Here is a 16022-nt window from a genome sequence, read left to right as displayed (position 1 = left end):
CTCTTGGGTTTGCTGTTTATCAGTAACGGCGGGTGCTTCAGCCCTCCTCTTCCTTCTCTTTCTCCCTTTCTGTGTCATTTATGATGTTCTGTTGCAGAAGAGATGTTAGGCAGCCGTAAGCAGTTGTTCCCTGTGTCCCTTACTTGAAGCACTGGCTTCTCCAGAAACTCTTCTGGAGGAAGGACCTTGGAACTTCAAAGCACTGCCTCCACGGAAATTAACTTACCCATTATGGATAGATTAAAACAATTTTTTGGTTTGTTTTTGTGCATAACTGGCAATGCCTGAGGGTTTCTCCTGGCTCTGTGCTCAGGAATCCATCACTCCTGGCAGGCTCAGGGGACCATATGGGGTCTGGGGATCGAACCCAGGTCAGGCAAGTGCAAGGCAAACACCCTATGTGCTGTACTATCTCTCTGGCCCTATGCATAGATTTTTAAGTAGTATAAGGAGTAAACTGTAAGTCCACAGTGATCTCATGCATTGCTTCTAGTTTTTTTATTTCCTCACTTTTTTTAGAAGAAAAATCCATGCTAAGTCATTAAGAGAAAGATTTTCTGTTCTCCCTTCCCCCGTGGCCAAAGTTAGAGACGAATCCGCAACAATAACGTTTTCCGTTCCTCAATTGCTTATGTGCTTCATGCCGGGAAGCAGCGTGTCAATATTAGGAAAAGCACCAAAGAAGGTCAGAGCCTCTTCCGGAACCACTAGAATCTGGAGAGGCATTTGTAAAAAAAAAAAAAGAACTAACCATGCAAATTGTATCAAGAGCAATAAGAATGCGAAAATTCATTTCTGTAAGGAGTTAAAGAAAGAAATTCTCAATTGGTTGGGGTGACTGGGTTCACAGGAAGATAGACCAAGATGTCATAGGAAAGGTATTTTCTCCTCAGCTCTTTTAAGATGCTCAAACGAGGCATGATAGTGAATGATAGAGGATGGGTGGAGGCCCGCGCAGGAAGCCATAAGGAGTCCACTTTGCTGAGAACCTTCAAGGGCCAGGATTTGGCTGAGAACGTCGGGGAGCTGGCTTTGGATGCCAGACTGTGTGTTTACATCGGAGTGAGTTGGGAGAACTATTATTGAGAGGTTTCTGGGATTCATTATTTTAGGATTATTTTCTGACTTCACAAATACGTGAACTTGGATCCTATAAAAGTCCAAAGAATCCCCCCATAAAGCTCACTATCTCTGTGAACAGTGGATGAATTTCCGCCGGTCTCTTTTCTATGCATGTAAACGCATTGTTTAAAAAAAATTCCACGTAGCATTCCGTGTCCCGTTCATTTTTTTATTGTAAGCTTTCCTCCAGGACTTACGCAGTAAGCCAGATTTTGCATTCTACTTAATACTCGGTTCAGTGAAAGAGAAATGTTCTTATCTTGTATCTTCCATCTCCTATTTTCAACATTGAGGTCATTTCTACCTTTTTATTAATACAACTGTTGGGTAAAGTGGTTCAGATTATTAAGAATCATCTTAGAAGTATTGGTCTGTAAAAGTGCAAGTATTTGGGGCCAGAGGAATAGGACCGCAGGTGGGACATTTGCCTTGCACGTGGCTGACCCAGATTTGATCCCTGGCACCCCAGATGGTCCCCCAAAGCCCATCAGGACTGATTCTTGAGCGCAGAGCGAGGAACTAAGCCCTGAGCACTGCTGGGTAGAGCCCAATACCAAAAACAGAAAAAAAAAAAACAAGAGTGCGAATATTGGGCTGGGGTACAGTGGGTAGGGCGTGCGGCTGACCTGTATTCAATCCCCAGCATCCCATATGGTCCCCCAAGCACCACCAGGAGTAATTCCTGAGTGAAGAGGCAGGAATAACCTGTGAGCATTGTGACCCAAAAAGAAAAATAGTAAAGTAAAGTAAAGGCCCTCCCGTTGATCATCGATTTGCTCGAGCGGGCCCAGTAACGTCTCCATTGGAGACTTTGTTGTTACTGTGTCTGGCATATTCAATACTCTCGGTAGCTTGCCGGGCTCTCCAAGAGGGGCGGAGGAATCGAACTCGGGTCGGCCATGTTGGCCGCTTGTAAGGCGAACGCCCTACCTGCTGTGCTATCGCTCCGCGGGTACTGTGTTTGTTTATAGGCCATAGGTGAGGGTGTCTGGTGCTTGGTGTCGTTCCTGCTTGGCATTGCTAAAGATCCCTTGCAGCACGCCTAAGCGTTCTCACATACAAAGCATTCTCTGCAGCCAAGTATGTGGATGACTTTTAAGACACTTACACATGCGCTGAACTTTGCCTAATGCCTCTTTTGCAAACCACAGCACCCCAAAGCAGAGAGAGAACAAAAGGGAATGCCCTGCCACAGAGGCAGGGTGGGATGGGGGGGATGGCGGGTGGGAGGGATACTGGGATCCGTGGTGGTGGGAAATGGGCACTGGTGGAGGGATGGGTACTCGATCATTGTAGAACTGAAACCCAAGCACAAAAATCTGTAAGTCTACAACACTACCTCATGGCACAGCGGGTAGGGCGTCTGCCTTGCACGCAGCCAGCATGGCCGACCCGAGTTCGATTCCTCCGCCCCTCTCGGAGAGCCCGGCAAGCTACTGAGAGTATTCGATATGCCAGACACAGTTTCACTAATAAAAATTGAAAAAAGAATGGCTTCCAGATTCCTTGCCACCAGCCTTTCTTCCCACCAGCACTTAGGAGCCTAAGTTTCACCACGCCCTTACCCACTTTCAGTGTCATCATTTCTGAACTGACGGCTCTTGTTCCGCGTGCATTTGAATACTAGTGATAGTGAGCGTCCACCTGTTTGCACTCACATGTCACAACAGTTACTTCATCAGCAGGGTTTTTGTTATTGCTTGAGCTCTTCTTGTATATGTTGCCATTCCTTTCTTCCTTCACAAAGTTGTATTTAAACTTGCCATTCCTTGGTGGTTTCTCCCATTGCTACAGAGTCTAGTTATTTTCTCTTTTCCAGTGGCTTGCTTTTGTCCTACCGGTGGTTTTGGTTTCCTGGGTTTTTAATTGTATTTCTCTCACTCCCCCGCCCAAATTTGAAAGCATATTGATGTAGACCGTGCACTAAGCATCAATAAAATACTCATGTCGGGCAAAAACAATTTGCTCTGCAGCCCCTCCTGGTACTCAGCGGGCAGCTGCTTGTCTTGCATTTGGCGCTGCTCCTCTTGATGCCTTTCACTGTGTCTGTTGCATTCCACACCAGCACGTTACTGAGTTTAACTGCTTCGTAAGCTTTCAGTGAAAGCTCCGTGTCTTTTCCATCACTTGATTGTGTCACCCACTGCTCTTTCAAATATGCCTGTATCTATAAATGTATATCTGGATTTGATTTTTTTTCTAGATCTACATAGAGCTACATTTTCTAGAGCTCCGTGAAATGAATAAAGAAGTTGATGGATAGAAGGTTGTTTCTAGGTTTTACAAGACTTGTCTCACCAATTTCACTACCTAATATAGTTACTTCTGATACATGGAACTTTAACAGACAAAAAAGTGTTTCGGGGTCCTCAGTTATAAAAGGGGTCCTGAGACCAAAAGTTTTGGGAGCTGTGTTTCTGGTCTATACTCAGCCCAGAAGACATGGCGGTGGTTGTGCTTGCCTGAACCAGTGTTCAGCTGCTCCCATCAGGTTTGCCCTTTTTTTTCCAGCAGCAGTATTTAAGTGACCTTGTTTCACTGCACCTTGCATTTTGGTATCATTCATTTTTGTGTTTTTTTTTTTTTTACCCATCAGCTGAGAATATTGGGTTATTGCATTGTAGTGTTGGTTTGCATTGTCTGTCAGCAGGAATGAGTATTTCTTCTTTCTGGTTTTGGTTTTGGTTTTTCCTAGGGTCTCACCAGCAGTGCTCTGAATAGGGTAGGGCTGCCAGCTCTTTAGTCTCAACGGTTCTCAGGACACCAGTGCTCCCAGGCCTTCAGAACTGCACCCAGCAATACCCGGGACAGTGTGGTGCCAGGATTGAACCCAGGTCGGCCACATTCAAGGCATGTGCTTAGCCCCTAGGCCATTTGGTTTCCACTTATTTTAAAATCACTTTTATTAGACTCTTGGCCTTTGACCTCCACATAAATTGTAGCTTTTCATGTTTATGCCAGAATTTTCAAAAAGCGTTCTTTGTTGTTGGTGGTGGTGGTTTTGAGCGGAGTTGTGTTCAATCAGTTCAGTTTGGGCAAATGACATTATGGTTGAGATTTCCTATTCAGGAACCTGGTATTTCTGTCTTCTGTAGTCTTTCATATTGGAGGAATTATAATTGTCCCTGTAAAGGTCAGTTCACTTTTGTTCAGTATTTGAACAGGCTTTACTTTTGTTGTTTAAATGACATTTCATCTGAATTTCTTTTGTAAATGATTGCTGCTGGTTTAGAGAAGATGCCTTTGACTTTTCTCCCTCAGTATTGATCTCAGAAACTGTAAATTGTGGGCCACCCACAGGATCCCCTCACTCATTCTTCACCTTGCCACCTGCAGTCTCTAATTCTTTGGACTAACACAGTGTTTTTCAGAGTGAGTAATATTGCCCCATTGAAGGGACTTGGGGGTGAGGGTGTAGCATCAGTTGCAACTTGGTGGTGGGGTTAGGTGGGGGTTATTCGTTTGCAGAGAGAAGGTAAATTTCTAGTGGGGAGCTAAATGAACTTTTAAAAATTATTTCCCTGAAAAGAGAACAGTAAGCCAGCTAAGTTTGGGACCCTCTGGAATGGCATATGGTGGGTGACTGTGATCACGTATTAAGTCTTCATAATGAGTGAGTTATGTACTTATTCCCAAGAGAGGACGCCTTTAAGAGATAAAACAGGCAAGCAAGCATGAACACTGCATTTTCTTAAATTCCACTTCATCAGTAATGTTCTCAGTGTCTGTCTTATAAAGTTGTCATAGTCAGAGTAGCAGGAAAATATCTTTATCAGTAGGCACTTTTATTGCATGGCATATATTAAATCTAAAAAAATAGCAAGCCTCTGCTAGTGTGTCTATAAAATTGTGACTTTACATGGAGATTTGAGGGGCAAATTTCTGCTGAGATAGAAACTTGGTGGACCTGCTATTTTTCCCAGTCTTCAGGCCCAGCCGTGACTTTCATTAGTGCTGGCAAACGCCTTTCACCATCTCTTGAAGCCGTGATGCCTCGTCTTCATACTCACCCATCCGGAATGTTTAGTGAGCCGTGCACCTTCAAAGGGTCTTTTCCTTGGATGCTGTCATATCTAGGATGTCACTTTGTTTTGTCATTGTCATTTGAAAACCCATGGCATGAGCAGGGTGGTCTGGTTACCAAATCAGTGCCCTCTTCAGAGAAGAGGGCAGAAATGACTTTTTCAGTACTGAAAATGTAATCCCTAACAAGATGTTTGCTTTGTGGGCCTCTCTGGGAGATGAAGTAGCATTCAGAGAAATTTTCTGTTTTTCTCCTGGAGCTATTTTGCAAGAAATTGAAGGACAAAAAATGTTTTCTATAATTTGCTTCAATTAGAAATACATTTTTAGCTGACTTTGTGTGGACTGTAGCGATTTGGCACATATATGTAGACCTTTTTAATAGCAGTTACTTTAAGATTTGCCAGTTGGATTGTGGTTTAAAAAAGCTTTTTTCCCCTTCATAATACTACTAGCCCTGCAAGCTACCGAGAGTATCTCGCCCGCACGGCAAAGCCTGGCAAGCTACCCGTTACATATTCAATATGCCAAACACAGTAACAACAAGTCTCAAAATGGAGACATTACTGGGCCCGCTCGAGCAAATCGATGAACAACAGGAGGACAGTGTTTTTTTGTGTGTGTTTATACTACTAGAGAGTCGCTATTGATTAGAGGAGAATCAGACAATTTTTAAGCTTACTAGATTACTACATCATTAGGAGGAGAAAAACAGAAAAATATGCAAGACAAAACAAGAGAGATGAGAGAAGCCTATACTTGGACTTCCAGGAGGAAAAAGATTATGGAGACAATACTACTGTAAGAAATAAAGTTGACAGTTTTCAAGGACTTTATAAAAAACATTATGGGGTCGGAGTGATAGTACAGTGGGTAGGACATTTGCTTTGCATGTGGCCAACCCGGGTTTGATCCTCAACATCCCATATGGTCCCTGAGAAGCATCACAGCTTCAAGAGATGGTGAAAGGCGTTTGCCAGCACTAATGAAAGTCACTGCGGAGCCTGAAAACTGGGAAAAATAGCAGGTCTACCAAGTTTCTATCTCAGCAGAAATTCACCCCTCAAATCTCTATGTAAAGTTACAATTACAGAAGTAATCCCTGAGCACAGAGCCAGGAGTAAGCCCTGAGCACCACTGGGTGTGGCCAAAAATTAAATTATTTATCAGCATAAATAAGCAGAAGATGTATGCCTCGTAAAGAAAACACAGTTCCTCAGCACATCAGTCAATCTAAAAAACCAAGAATAAAGACAAATCTAAGAATCAGAGAAAAATGACAATCTACAAAAAACTAGACTGCTAATTTATTTCTTACCATTGGTAATTAATGCCAGGAAAATTGAACAAACTGTTACATGAAAGCCAAAAAAATAGCTGCCCACTTAAAATATTCAAAAGTAAAAGTATAGCTTGGGGTAAAGGATGTATCTTAGAGGATCCGTACACATACGAGGCCCAGGGTTTGGTCCTGGGCAAAAAGAAATAAAAATTACCTTTTTGGCTTCAAAAATTGTCCAATGCTGATCATTTTAAGAACTACTATGTTTTTTCACTAACAAGTAAAGTGAACCCAGATGGAAATAGGCATACATTAACCAAGGAAAAGAAATGGGTAACAGTGTAAAAAAAGACTTCTCAGTTGATTGTGAAAACAAGTCTAGATCAGAGCCTGAAGTGATCGTATGGTGGGTAGGGCATGCAGCCAACCCAGGTTTGAGTCCCAGCACCACCTAAGATCCTCCAAACCCAAGCAGAAGTGATCCTTGAGCACAGAACCAGGAGTAAGCCCTGAGCACCACTGGGTGTGGCCCCCAAACCAACAAAATATATCAATAATAATAATAATAATAATAGGAGAATGGAGATAAAATTTAAGAACTTGTATTGTCCAGAAGGAGATTAGAGATATTAAGTGTCAGTTAGCTATGAGTATTTAGAAGAAAGCCAACCATTCAGACAGAAGTAAAGGTAAAGGTAAAGGTAAAGGCCCTCCCGTTGATCATCGATTTGCTCGAGCGGGCCCAGTAACGTCTCCATTGGAGACTTTGTTGTTACTGTGTCTGGCATATCGAATACTCTCGGTAGCTTGCCGGGCTCTCCGAGAGGGGTGGAGGAATTGAACTCGGGTCGGCCATGTTGGCCGCTTGTAAGGCGAACGCCCTACCCGCTATGTTTATATTCAAACCTGTGAAAAGAGGAATGAAGAAAATACCTTTCCAAAAGAAAGCAGGAAATGAAGTGAAAAACATCTAGTAACTAGGAAATTAGAGTAATAATGTAGAAATCGTCCTAGTTTGATCAGTAGTTACCACAGACTTATCATAATAGGTATTAAAATCTTAATTGCAGGTGGCCTATAAGAGACTGACTTAAAATAAATGAATGTAGAAATAAAAAAGATGTATGAAAGAAAAGCAATCACAGTTATGTGCTGGCCGTACTTTCCATTAGACAAAATATTACTTAGGTTGGAAAAACTTTCATACATATAAAAAGGGATACTGCTAGTGATAAAAAGGACCCTGGATAGGTGTAACAACATCAGGTAACTGCATAGCTGTAAAATACAGAAAACAAAGAAATCCATCGGGAGTATTAAGAAGCGTGAGGGATACTGGCATCAGTGGTAGTGGAGAATGGGCACTGGTGGAGGGATGGGTACCCGATCATTGTATAACTGAAACCCAAGCACAAAAATTTGTAAGTCTACAACTGTAACTAATGGTGTTTCACTAATAAAAAATTTTTTAAAAGAAGTGGCAGGAGGCAAGGACCTGGGGTCCATTGGTTTGTAGAGGAGGGATATAGCTCTGTATCCAGACCACAAAGTCAACAACACTGACAACAGGAGATCCAAACTACAGCAACCAAATGTTAAAATTTGTGTGTCTAGGAGGCAGATTGGTGGAGGGAGAAACCTGGGGGACACTGCTGGAGGTTGATACTGGTAGAGTAATTGATGCTGGCACACTGTATGACTGAAACTCAACTATGCCTTAATAAAGAAGAAGGAACGAAAACCAGGCTTGTTGAATGATTTCAATGCTTGCAGACATACACGAGCAACGAAGCAAAGAACCCTTGAAGTTTGGGATTTTAACCCTACTAGGGAAAAGGAGACTAGAAATACACATACTGTGTATTTAATGCACAGTATTAATACTGTATTTAATATTAATTTAATTAAATTATTTTAAATTTCATTTTTAACTACTATTACTATTAATGTAACACACAGTATTAATACTGTATTTAATACATGTACTACGTATCTAATATACGTGTGTATAGATCCTTCCTGCCCCACAGAGAGAGTACACTTTTGTATGTATCTGTGTTCTCTTGGAGCTTTTGCAAACATTCACCACGTATTAGTCATAAAGGAAATCTCTGCAATTCCAAAGCAGGTAGCTCACACAGACCATGTTCTCACACCATTAAGCAGCTATATTAGAAGTGACACTAAACAGGTACTTATAAACAAATCAAATGTTAGGACACTAAAATGACATACCTCTAAATAACCCACAAGTTAATAACTTCCCAGCCTTGTGTGTAATTCTTCTGGCATTCTGTAATTCTTCCCACGAGTGATAGATGTTACCAAATGGAAATCATAAAGAATATTTAAAGATCAAATACAAAAATACCTATAGTTTTATATGTACCCATCAGAATTCAAGTGCCAAATAAAAATCAGCGAAGGATTCTCCTCAAGCAGCTGCAGAAGAAACACGAGTAAGTAGGAAGTAGAAGAGAGGAAATCAGACAAGAGCAGATTATTTGGGTCATGGCGGGGAGAAGATTCTAGATATTATACATATTTGAATGTGTTTTTTGAAAGGATTACGAGTTTAGGATGATTAAGAAAGGGAGAAAGCAAAGACATAGCACTAGGAATAAAAAGCAGATGCAGTTGTAGAGTTCGTAGATTTTTAAAAAAAAAATCACAGGAGAATACAGTTACCAGTTTTATCCCAATTAGTTAGAAAGACTTACAGGGTTAAAGAAGTTACCCAAAAGGGCTGGAGCAATAGCACAGCGGGTAGAATGTTTGCTTTGCACACGGCTGACCAGGGTTCGATTCCCAGCATCCCATATGGTCCCCCAGCACCGCCAGGAGTAATTCCTGAGTGCAGAGCCATGAGTTAACCCCTGTATATCGCTGGGTGTGACCCAAAAAAGAAAAAAAATTGGTGGTTGCAGATTTCTGCCTTGTTCTCCCCACTTCAAAGATAGACCTGGACTCAGAATGGCTTGTGCAGTTTTGTTAGTCCTGGGAATACAAAGATAATTTGTAATCAGAAAATGCAACGAGGAATTTGCCACTTCCTCAAAATGCTTCCCAGGGAAATGTTTGAATCGGTGCGGTTCAATGATCAAAAGTACATGAAAGGGTGAACAGGGAGTAGTGCCTGCTGATCTTGGGCCTCCTCGCTTTCTTTTCCTCTTCCCTCTTCCCTCTTCAAGTAGCCATATTTGTTTAATTTCCTTATTCTGTACTTAACCAAATGCAAACATGTATTCATTAAAGTTAATACAGTTAATCAAGGGAGACGTTATTTCAACAAGAGGTGAATCATTGCTGTTATCACTTTAGCTCTTAGTAATAATATAAACATAGAACTTATTTGCTGATGCATTGGCTAAATATGAGACAGCTTTACAAAGCAAAATTTTTTTATTTAGCTTATTTTTTTATTTTTTATTTAGTTTTGCTTTTTGGGTCACACCTGACGATGCTCGGGGGTTATTCCTGGCTCTGCACTCAGGAATCACTCCTGGCGGTGCTCAGGGGACCATATGGGATGCTAGGTATTGAACCTGGTCAACTGAGTGCAAGGCAAACGCCCTACCCGCTGTGCTATCGCTCCAGCACCCTTCAATGCAATTTTTTTTTTATTAGTGAGACACCATGAGGTACAGTTGTAGACTTACAAATTTTTGTGCTTGGGTTTCAATTATACAATGATCAAATACCCATCCCTCCACCAGTGCCCATTTCCCACCATCACGGATCCCAATATCCCTCCCACCCCCCACCCCCCCATCCCACCCTGCCTCTATGGCAGGGCATTCCCTTTTGTTCTCTCTCTTTTATTGTGTGTTGTGGTTTGCAAAAGAGGCAATGGGTGACGATCCTGTTTGGTCTATAGTCTTCTTTCAGCATGTCAAAGCAAAATTTTTAAGAAGTGAATAGTACGAAAAACATGGGTGTGCTGATAATTCATTAACCAGGTCTCCTAGCAAAGCAGGGGTCAAATTATAGTTGGAGCAATTTCAAAGGAATACAGGGATGAAGCCTCAAATCCATCCCTGGAGAATAATGTTACTTTGTGATGAAATTTTCAGTGGTCTTCAGCCAGATGAAAGTACTAAAGACCAAGTATGAACGTGTATGTATCACCCAGAGATGTACATATGCCACCTTCTCATCATGTCTGTGCTTTAATCGCTTTTGAGATGGGTACCACTGCAGATGGCTCAAGGGACACGCACTCAAGCTTGGAGGTCTTAAGATAAAAGCTTTTGATTATTTCTCTCTATTTGGTTCCCGTGGCACCTTGTCTTTTCGGAAAACTCCCCGTTGTCTGGGAGCTGCTGATCAAAGCACAAATGCAGTTTGTGTTGTCGGAAGCAGAGTCGCTGTTACCTGCGGCCTTGCCTCACCTGGACTGCTCAGTTTTGTGAGTCTCTGCATTCCTTTCCCTCTCCGCCTCTTCACCCCTCTCCTTCTTGTTCTCTGCTCTCTTCTGCTCCTCCTCTTCTCTCCTACCTGTTTCCTCTTCAGAAGATGCTCTTTCTATTCCTCCCTCTGTCTTCCCCCGCACCTGTTTTAATTTCTTGTCTTTCCCTCTTTTTCTCTGCTTTTACTTCTGTCTATATAGGGCTGGAGTGATAGCACAGCGGTAGGGCGTTTGCCTTGCACGCAGCCAACATGGCCGACCCGAGTTCGATTCCTCCGCCCCTCTCGGAGAGCCCGGCAAGCTACCGAGAGTATCTCGCCCGCACGGCAGAGCCTGGCAAGCTCCCCATGACGTATTCGATATGCCAGACACAGTAACAACAAAGTCTCCAATGGAGACGTTACTGGGCCCGCTTGAGCAAATGCCAAACACAGTAACAACAAAAGTCTCCAATGGAGACGTTACTGGGCCCGCTCGAGCAAATCGATGATCAACGGGAGGGCCTTTACTATATAGGGATAAATGACTGACGCCAGACATTCGATGTGGAATGTCTATTCACATGTTCTATTCATAGTGATTAACAGTTTTAATCACTGTCACTGTCCTCCCGTTGTTCATCGATTTGCTCAAGCAGGCCCAGTAACGTCTCCATTGTGACACTTGTTACTGTGTTTGGCATATCGAATACGTCACGGGGAGCTTGCCAGGCATTGCCGTGCAAGCGAGATACTCTTGGTAGCTTGCCGGGGCTCTCCTAGAGGGGTGGAGGAATCGAACCTGGGTTGGCCAGGTTAGCTGTGTGCAAGGCAAACGCCCTCCCCTCTGTGCTATAGCTCCAACCCAGACGTTTTTTAATACAAACGACAATTTCTTATCCCAAAGATACATGAGCTTACTGAAAGCTCTTGGATAACAGTTGGCTTTACGTTTCTGTTTTGTTCCGTGTTGGTTTTGGGTGTTGCGGCCACTCCCAGTGGTGCCCAGGCTTACTCCTGACTCTGTGCTCAGGGATCATTCCTGGCAGTGCTTGGGGACCATATGGAATGCCAGGGCATGGCCCTGAGTTGGCGGGCAAGGCAAGTGCACCCTTCCCACTGTACTATTGCTCCAGCCCCAGGCTCGGTGCTCCTAAGTCACGGGCACTGGCCGGTTTATGGTAGCCCTAATGGGAATCCCGGCAATGAGAGTGAAAATGCTAATGCCAGCAGTGTTGTTTCCTCATTGTGGCTAGTGTACTCAGGTAAGTGGATCTGAGATTTAAGTCTGGGAAACTCCTGGGGATACCCAGAACATTTCAGAAATCTGTGAGGTCAAACTATTTTCATAATACTTTTGCCTTTTCCCCCGACTGTGTTGATAGTTACACCAATATCATACGCACACACACTCACAAACACACACACTCACACACAAAAAGGGCAAAACAGCCAGTTCTGCCACGAAATTAAAGGCTAGTGGCCATTGTAATCCAAATTGTCAGCGCACTCTTTTTTCTAAAGGCCATTTTTAACTTGGGAAGTTCCTCACAAAGCCGTCCAGTTTATTCTCCTACCCGAGAACACAGTCTTTTAGTGTACTATGTGACAAACTCCAGAAGTACATGTGACTAAGGATATCTGAGTTCTATCTCAGTAACATTTTTCATAGACCCCTTTTCTGAGTGAAAAGAGCAGCTGAGGGCTGGAGCGCTAGTACAGTGGGTAGTGTATTTGCCTTGCATGCAGCCGATTTGTATTTAATCCCCTCATCCCATAGGGTCCCCCCGAGCATCACCAGGTAGCATTGTAGCACTGTCCTCCCGTTGTTCATCAATTTGCTCGAGCAGGCACCAGTAATGTCTCCATTGTGAGACTTGTTGTTACTATTTTTGGCATATCTAATACCTCACGGGTAGCTTGTCAGGCTTTGCCTTGCGGGCGGGATACTCTTGGTAGCTTGCCGGGCTCTCCGAGAGGGACACAAGAATCGAACCCAGGTCAGCCGCGTGCAAGGCAAATGCCCTACCTGCTGTGCTATAGTTCCAGCCCCATTGCCAGGTATGACCCAAAAAAAGAAAAGAAAAAAAAGAGCATCTGAGAAACAGGTTATTCCCACATGGTATTTGGCCAAAATTTTCTTGAAAATGAGTGAAATCAGACTGCAATTTCTAGGGAAATGCCATTTTGGTCAGGCCTAGCAGTGGCCACTTTGCGTGTACTGTCCACAGTGGGTAGACACACTCAAGGACACTTTTTCACCATGAAATTTAAAATATGTATTGACTCTCCCACCCCAACATTGGCCTGTACTTTGCCTGAAAATAGATGAGAGGACCAATAACTGTAACAAAGAAGCAATACAATTTCTATCTGTGATGCAGCTGTGTTGTACCATTTTGAATAATCAGTGTCTAAATTTGTTGCTTTCACTTTCACAAAAATAGTCATTCCATCCATGATATGAGCTGAAAAATTCTTTCCATATCCCTGCTGCTTGTAAACTGTGGTTTTAACGTGTGGAAATGTTTAAGTGAACCATTACTTCAAAAGGCAATGTGTAAAATTAGTTATTACAGGATAGGCCCCAGAGGAAACCAATTTCTGGGCGGATGATGCAACTTTATTCAGGGGCCTTTCGTGTTAATAGGTAATGGTCGTTTTGATTACAGATGGTTTCCATAAAGAATATCTTTTTTGGAAATATTGTATATTGGTATGTCTTGCTATAGCTGACAGTGCTCAGGTCTTATTCCTGACTCTGTGCTCAGGGATCACTCTTGGCAGGGATTGAGGGAGCATATGTGGTGTCGGGGATTGATCCTGGGTCAGCCATGTGCAAGGCAAGTGCGTTATCCACTGTACTATCTTTCTGGCCCCGATTGTTATGTATCTTTGAAGGAAAAACAGGTTTTATTGGAAAATACAGGGAGGTCGGGAGAGAGGTAAGGTAAGTATGTGCTCAAGAAAGCACAGGAGTGGGGTTGGAGAGATGGTACAGTGGATAGGGCGTTTGCCTTGCAGACGGCAGACCTGGGTTCGATTCCCAGCATCCCATATGTTCCCCTGAGCACCACCAGGAATAACTCCTGAGTGCAGAGCCAGGAATAACCCCTGAGCATTGCCGGGTGTGACCCAAAAAGCAAAAAAAAAAAAAAAACGAGAGAGAGAGAACACAGGAGTTAATATGAAAGTCCACAGCTCAGCAGGGGACCATATGCAGCAGGCCACACATTTGCTTGGGCACCACACGCACCCTGTTGATATTACTAAATGACTTTTGTACAAAAGCCATATTGTCCAGATCCAGGGACCCTCAGGCTGTTAAATGATGGAAACTCTTTGTATCTCCAACTCTTTTTGAACTTACAGAGTACTCGCGCTCTGGATACCAATACTCAGGTGTCCCAGGGCTGGGGGAAATGGCTCTAAAGGCTACTAGGGCTTTACACCCCAGAGGCCCAGATCTGGTCCTGCAGCATGGCTGGGAGTGACACCTATGGACCCTGGGCCTGGCTCAAAGGCAAATCGATACGTGCCACACATCCTATAATGGAGCCCAAGTACTGGAAGCCACCTCTCCAGGAGCTTTCTGTCAGTGCCTGATTTATGGCCTGATCTTACATTTTAGAGTCTCAGAACTCCTAGGTATTTTCATAAGTACTTTTTATGTGTGCTCCTCACCCAATCCTGGGAGTATTTAAAGCAGCTTAAAGCGAAGGAAATTGAGACTTGATGAAGATAATTTTCTGAATACACTTTTTATTTCCCTGCCCTTTCAGCTATTATCTCTGATGGTCTGAAATAAGGCAGAGAAAATGGAGAGGATAGAGAGTCTATAAAACCTGACAACTTACCAGATACAAAAAAAATTTTTTTTAATGGACGTGATGATATAAAGGCTCTTCTGAAGCTATTTTGTTTGCATTCCTAGGGAGATACAATTAATCAAGAAAATAAGAAAAGAGGAGAACTACACACCAGCAGCAAACATTTTCCTGAAAGCCTTGTCAATGGCACTGCTCTATTCTGGGGTATTCCTTTCATGAGTAGACATGGCCTGTTATGGTGTCAGTTTGGGAAGTTGTCCATGCAAGCCAACAACTGATTGTCCAGGAAAGGGCAAAGCACCTTAAGAAGGAAAGGCCTAAACCACAACATCCAAAATGAGAAAGAGAGCATGCAATCATGCAACTTAGTAACTGCATCTCAAGGTGATTCAGTAAAACTTCTTTTAAAAAGAAAAAAAAGATCCCCAAGCACAGAAAGAGCAAGTGGGAGGGAGGGAGGGAAGGAAAGAGAAAGGGAATGCCCTGCCACAGAGGTGGGGTGGGTTGAGGATAATGGGGGGTGGGAGGGATACTGGGATCATTGGTGGTGGAGAATGGGCCCTGGTGGAGGGATGGACACTCGATCATTTTATGACTTAAATGCAAGCACAAAATTTTGTAAGTCTACTACTATACCTCACGGTGATTCATGTAAAAATTAAAAATTAAAAAAAAAAGAAAAAAGAAGAAGAAAAGGCCTAGTTCCAGGGCACTTGGGGTGACTGAACTGGGTTTGATCCCCATGGTTCCTGAGCTCCATCAAAAATGATCCCTGGGCCAGGAGGATCACACCATGGTTTGGAAGCTGGCGCCACGAGCTGGGGAAAAAGGTAGTTGGGACGGAGAAGGAACCACTAAGTAACTGATGATTGGAGGGATCGCCCAGGATGGGAGTGTGCTGAAAGTAGACCAAGGACCAAACATGATGACCTCTTTAGTATCTGTATTGCAAATCATAAAGCCCAAAATTAGAGAGAGTAAGAAGGATTGTACCTGCCACCGAGGCAGGGAGTGGGGTGGGGTGGGCTGGGGTGGGGGTGGCTGGTGGGACACTGGGAACAATGGTGGTGGGAAATGTGCACTGGTGGGTGGAGGGATGAGTGCTTGAGCATTGTGTGACTGAACCACAATCATGCAACTTTGTAACTGCATCTCATGGTGATTCAGTAACACTTCATTTAAAAAGAAAAAAAAGATCCCCGAGCACAGGAAGAGAGAGTGGGAGGGAGGGAAGGAAAGGAGGAAGGCAGGCAGGCTGAGGTCTATTGCTGCTCACCAGAGAGAAGGAGTCCCTTCTGGGCAGCAGGGAAATTGAATGTGGGTGGAGGAGGATGTTTGGAGACAAGGAGCGAGATCAGCAACTGAGTTACAGCGGGAGC

At 43.4% G+C, this 16022-nt stretch overlaps 1 protein-coding gene across 1 annotated transcript in view; it reads left to right on the top strand.

Moving 5' to 3' along the window:
* Positions 1–16022, top strand: part of MOSPD2 (motile sperm domain containing 2) — a 57900-nt gene that overhangs the window by 5722 nt on the left and 36156 nt on the right. The gene's annotated exons all lie outside the window — the stretch shown is intronic.

The sequence above is a fragment of the Sorex fumeus genome, unplaced genomic scaffold, assembly GCF_029834395.1.
Source record: "Sorex fumeus unplaced genomic scaffold, SorFum_2.1 ptg000086l, whole genome shotgun sequence".
Classification (NCBI taxonomy): Eukaryota; Metazoa; Chordata; class Mammalia; order Eulipotyphla; family Soricidae; genus Sorex; species Sorex fumeus.
The sequence above is the reverse complement of the archived record's forward strand: the minus strand, read 5'-3'. Positions and strand labels throughout refer to the sequence as shown.